Genomic DNA, 5,902 nt, shown 5'->3' on the forward strand with positions numbered 1-5,902 from the left:
GACATTGCTCCGCTCCCCCAAGAACAGCACATCCCAGCGCATGGCTGGTCCTTCGGCCTGAACCCCAGAGCAAAGCTGGTGTGGAGCAGTCCCAGTCAGCGCAGTACTGCTAACTGCAGCATAAAGAAGAGAGATGCCTTGTTACCGCGAGCCTCTGAGATCTGGGGCTGTTGTCATCACACGTCGCTAAGCTGAGCTCTTTCATATTCCTCCGGATGATATAGCCAAAGCCAAAGAGGTTTGTTTTGTTTTTGTTTTTGTTTCAGGTTTTTGCCATGCTCGTGAGAGACAGAGACAAGAGATAGAGGAAGTGAGAGCTCACCCGCTAGTGGGGATGGTCACACCATGATCCCTTCTCCTCCATTGTCCTCTCAGGATTTTGGACACGTACGTACACGTGCATCGCATGATTTTCAAGCTGCTGTGTCCAGGACTCGAATGTGCTCAGCCATGTGGGAGTCCAGTGCCTTAACCAACACACCACCTGGTGGCCCCTTTGTTTATGTTTTTTAAATCTATTAATTTATTTCTTCCATGAAAGAGAGGGGAAAAAAAAAAAAAAAAACAGAGAGAAACAAGGTCCCCATGCCACGATCCACCCCCAGCTTCAGTCAGGCTGGTGTGTGCAGGAGGCCTCAGGACATAAGACTGGGACCTTCCCATATGGGTCCAGTTGTGTTAGTGTCATGCCATGGTCCAGTCCCTAAAGAGGTTTTAACTCTATTTATTACTGTGCTAATTACTTGAGAGAATTCTTTATTGGTGGGGTTTTCCCCTTTGGCTAGAATATCACTAAACCACCATGCTGACTGCCAGGAAACTTGAGGATGGCATCCACAGCCACATCCACCCACTTCTCCTCCATGGCCAGCTCACCACAGTCAAACCAGAAGCACCCAGGAGTCAGTCACCATTCTCCCCAAGCTGACAAGGATTAAGCAATGACCATCACAGTTGTATTATCAATTCGTTAAGATGTTGGAGCCAGGGGCTAGCAGGTGGCATGGTGGTTAAAGTGCTAGGCATACATGGCTGACCACAGCTCGAGTCCTGAACCTAGTGACTTGCTTTCTCACTTCCATCTCTCTCTGGTCAAATTAAAATAAACAAATTAATAAGTAAAATAAATAATTCTTAAAAAAAAAAAGATATTGGAACCAGGGGCCAACAGATAGTGTAATGGTTACATCACTGCACTCCCACGTATGGTTTGAGTCCCGAATCCAGCAGCTTCAAACTCATGCCAGGCACATGTGCATGCATGCCCAAAATCCCAAGAAGAGAAGAGAAGGGATTATGGCATGGCTATCCCCACTGGGGGAGGGGGGGTGATTTATCACTTTCTGTCTCTCTCTGTCTCTCTAGCAAGTGCATAAGCCTTATAGCAAAAATCTCTCTAAAAAAGAAAGACCTTGGAGCCAGACATCCTGAACGTGAAACTGGGCTCTTCCTTACTACCTAGGTAACTGAACAGGTTACTTCCTCTTTCCACACCGTGGTTTTTCCACTTTACCTCTCTGTGCTTTGGCTGCCATTCCAAGTGGTAACTATTTTTATGGAAGTGTTTTAAATATGAAATGCGTTAACATAAGTAAATTGTATAGAAAAGTTCCTGATACACTTTTTGGGGTTCTTAATAAATTGTTAACATTTTATTTTCATCATCGTTAACATTTTATTTTCATCATTATTAACATTATCATCCTCATGGTACACCCACGCATACAAAATGAATTGTCAGGGCTGGCAGGTGGTGTGGTGGCTAAGGTGCTAGACTCCCACATGGCCAACTGGTTTGAGTCCTGGACCTGATGGCTTGTTTCTCTCTCTCATCAATTTAAAAAATAGGGGCCAGCAGGTGATTAAAGATGCTGGACTCCCACGTGGCTGACTGCGGTTCGAATCTTGGACCTGGCAGCTTTGCTTTCTCATTTTCTCTCTCTCTGTCTTTCTCTGGTTAAATCAAAACAAATAATAATAATTCATAAAGTTAAATAAAGTAATTCTTTAAAAAATTTAAAAATAATAAATAAAATTAAATAAATAATTCTTTAAAAAAAGGAAAGAAAGTGAATTATCAAGGCTGGCAGATGGCATAGTGGTCAAGGCACTGGACTACCACATGGCTGACGGCAGTTCTTTTTGGTTTTGTTTTTTGAGAGCTTTTTGCTATAGGGCACATGTGCTTGCCAGAGAGACAGAAGGACAGAAAGTGAGAAATCACCCCCTGGGGAGATGGCCATACTGCAATCCCTTCTCCTTCATTCTCCTCTCAGGATTTTGGGCACATGCCTGGCGTGAGTTTTAAGCCACAGGGTCCAGGACTTGAATCACGGTCAACTATGTCGGAGTCCAATGGAGTAACCACTTCACCATCTGCTGGCTCCAAACTGAAGGCAGTGGCAGTCCTGGAGCTGAGGCTTGCTTCTTCACTTTCCCTTTCTGTCTCTGGTCAAATTTTAATAAAAATAAATTAAAAAGAAAAAGAAAGTGAATTGTCTGAGGTTAGATACCCAGAACATAGTGAAGTCTGCCTCCTCACTAATCCAGAAAGATAACAGCTAACCAGGGGCCTGGTCTTACACAGCCTCCCCACCCACCCATGCCCGCGGAACCCTCTGTCCCCCTTCTCCGTTCCTCCATTACCCTTCCCCAGCACAGGCTGATTCTCCTTTCCCTAAGCCTTGATTGGCTGGCCTGTCTATGCAGCTCCATTTGCCACCAAACCATGCACATCCTTGCCGTTACTGGTGGCTGCATCCTGGGGGACAGTACCCTCACCCCACTGTGGCTGTGACACTCTTCAAGACCAAGGCTCCGCCACATGACTTGGTTGTCACCACAGTGCCATTACAGAAGTAAGAGTAAGCCCGAAGGTTCCCAGAGAGTGAGTGTACCCTGGGCAGAGAGGACAGCCCTGGGCAAGGAGCAGGGAGGCCATGTCCACTTGGTGATACTCGGCCTCCTGCAGAGCCGGACTTGGGGTTGGTTCCCTTTGGGGAACAGAGTGGCTCTAGGGAAAAGGAGGCAAAGCTATCCGTAGTTCAAGCATTTGAAGACAAATTAAGAAAACCTCAACTCACCTGGGGCCTGGCTTTCAGAAAGACATTGGTCACTCCCTTTGCTCCCGGGTACCTCTCTGGAGGAAGAACAGGGTCCTGAGAAGGGTGAGCTGGGAAGGCAAAAGGGGCCGTAAGTGAGGCATCCCCTTGGCAGGGGGCTCCCTAAGCTGGATTCCTACACAGCTCTGCAGGACATCTCCACGCTTCCGGGGACACAGCTGGGTGAAAGGGAGTGGAGAGGCAGCCTCCGGCCTGCCCGCATCAGAGAAGTGCCCTTGCACACAGCTCTAGGTAACCCCACCTGTCCACAGGCCATGGCAGACTGCACATAGCTGCGCTGTGACCACAGTCTGGCCACTCCAGGGGAGCGTTCTCTACTATGCTTTTTGGAAACATAAACGTGGAGAAGTCCTTCCAGGAACTTTAAAACCACGCTGTGGGCATGAGGCAGGTTCACAAATACAGAACAGGCTCAAGGCAAGAAGAGGGAGAAGAGGCTTTGTGGGGAAGAAATGACGCCTCTGCCTCACCCTTAGGAATCCAGCTCAGAGGCCAGCTCTTCTCAGCAGCCCTGTGTTCCCAAGTGCTGGTAAGTGTCAGCAGCCACTCTGAGAGCTCTTCTGACACAGGGCTTTATATCACACTGTCCATAAAGCCTCAGAGCAAACGAAAAGCAAGCCATGAAAGCAGTTAAGGCCAACCACAAAAAGGAGGAAGGAGGCAAGCAGCACGGGGTAGCACAGGTCAGCACTTCTGGCATTTTAATGGGCCTGTGGTCTCTGAGGGTCTTGTTAAATTCTGGTTCAAGACTGGTTAACAGCAGGGCAGGGCGGTGCATGTCTGTAATCCCAGCCACGTAGGAGGAAGACAGTTCAAAGGCTAGCCTAGGCGCCATAGTGAGGTCCTGTCTCTCAAAAGTAAAGAAAGAAGGAGCCAGCCAGTTGGCATGGTGGTTATGGTGCTGCGTCCTACGTGACCGACTGCACAGTTCTCTCACTTTCTCTCTTTCTGTCTCTGGAGAGTGCACATACCCTGTAGCAAATTTAAAACAAAACAAACAGAAAAGATAAGAAAAGAAAGAAAGAGGGTCAGCAGGTGGTGTGGAGGTTAAGGGAGCTGATTCGCACGTCTGACTGCATGGTTCAAGTCCTGGACCTGGCAGCTTGAAAATCATGCTGGGCACACGTGTGTGCATGCTCAAAATTCCAAGAGGAGAAGGGTTTGTGGTGTGGCCATCCTCCTGGTTGGGGTAGGGGGTGATTTCTCTCTCTCTAACTCTCTAGTGAGTATGCAAATGCTATAGCAAAAGCTGAAAAAGGAAAGAAAGAGGGCCAGCCCGTATTTAGGGGAGCTGGATCCCACATGGCTGACCTGGTGGTTCAAACTGTAGCTCAGTGGCTTGGAAAAGATGCCAGGTGCATGTGCTCCAAATCCCAAAAGGATGGAGAAATGGAGGAGAAGGGATTGTGGCATGACCACTCCCCATCGGGAGGGTGCTTCCTCCCTCTGACTCTCTCTCTGTTTCTGGAGAGTACACACACCCTCTGGCAAATTTTTAAAAAAGAAAGAAAAAGACTTGTGAAGGCTCTGGCTCAGTGGGCATGGGGCAGGACCTTAGAGTCGTATTTTTAGAGAGCTTCCAGGTGGTGCCATGCTGCTGGTCCCCCCGCCACACTGAGTAGCAAGGAGCAAGAAGGAAATACAAGGAGGTGGAAGGCCCAGGGATCTGGCCCACTTCTGCCAACCTTGATCATATGTGTACTAGAAAAGGAACAGTTGGGGCCAGCAGGTGACGTAATGTTTAAGGTGTTGAACTCCTACATGGTTGACTGCAGTTCAAGTCCCGGACCTGGCGGTTTGAAACTCACAGCAGGCACATGAGTGCCCAAAATCCTCAGCTGAATCTGAAGGACAGGACATTCTAAACTCAGGAATGGCCTAAAACCTGGGTCACCTCACCTTCCTGGCTCCCAGCAACACTAGGTGAGAGGGACTGCCTGGACACGCTCACCATGTACACTGCTGGCCTTGTACACAGATGAGCTGGACCAGGTGCGAGAACCTCACTCCTCACTAGTGGAGCCATTAAGGAGGTAGGTGACAAGGCTCCAAATGGCTTACTGTCCTCTTCCCCGACAGAGCCCTTCCCTCTGAGGCTTGTTCTGCCGGCCTCTGCCTGCCACAGTGGGAGGAGACAGGTCCTTCCTGCCCTGCGCACTCTCCTTGGGCAGTTCAGCTCTCCCTTCTCTGCTCTGGCCTTCGGACCAGGCTTCCGTGGCCATTCCGTCCACCACAGCCTCCTCTGTCTCTGGATGCTGACACTTCAGCCTCCTGGTTCTGGGAGATTAGGGCTCGCCCCTTCTAGGGTCCTTCAAGGCCGGGGCCTAACTCCCTAGGAGAGCTGCTAGCCCTCTGCACGCTTGGGAGCCAAACCTGATGCCGCGGAGTCCATGGCTGGGGCCAAGGGGCGGCGTGCATCCTTCAGGTCCAATTCTTTGTCCTTTCGCTGCAGCCCTGCTTTCCTCCCGAGCTTACAGGGGCCGCCCGGGTGACACGAGGCATTCCTACTGGGCAAGGCGAGCCCCCTGCTGAGCCGTAGAGCCCAGAAACCCGGCTCTCAAACCCGGAACCGCGCCTGCGCGGAGCAGCTATCAGAGCACGGCTCTTCCCGCGCTCCAGGGCGCACTCTCGGACCTCTAGGAAGCCCGGCCTGCCCCCCTGGCTCCGCTCCGCGGCCCTTCTCATCGGAACTAGTGTTTGGAACCCAGTCACCACGCAGATCCACACCCACAGTGTGTTCACATCACCAGGACACTCGGCCGCAGCAACACTTGCACCCC

At 50.3% G+C, this 5,902-nt stretch overlaps 1 protein-coding gene across 1 annotated transcript in view; it reads right to left on the minus strand.

Annotated features, from left to right (window-relative positions):
- Positions 1-5,902, minus strand: part of ZNF514 (zinc finger protein 514) — a 21,067-nt gene extending 15,165 nt beyond the window's left edge. Inside the window, exon 1 of the mRNA XM_027767544.1 lies at positions 5,496-5,902. The gene's annotated coding sequence lies outside the window, so the exon portion shown is untranslated. The remainder of the gene's footprint in view (positions 1-5,495) is intronic.

This window comes from Tupaia chinensis, unplaced genomic scaffold, assembly GCF_000334495.1.
Source record: "Tupaia chinensis unplaced genomic scaffold, TupChi_1.0 Scaffold144276_1, whole genome shotgun sequence".
Lineage (NCBI taxonomy): Eukaryota > Metazoa > Chordata > Mammalia > Scandentia > Tupaiidae > Tupaia > Tupaia belangeri.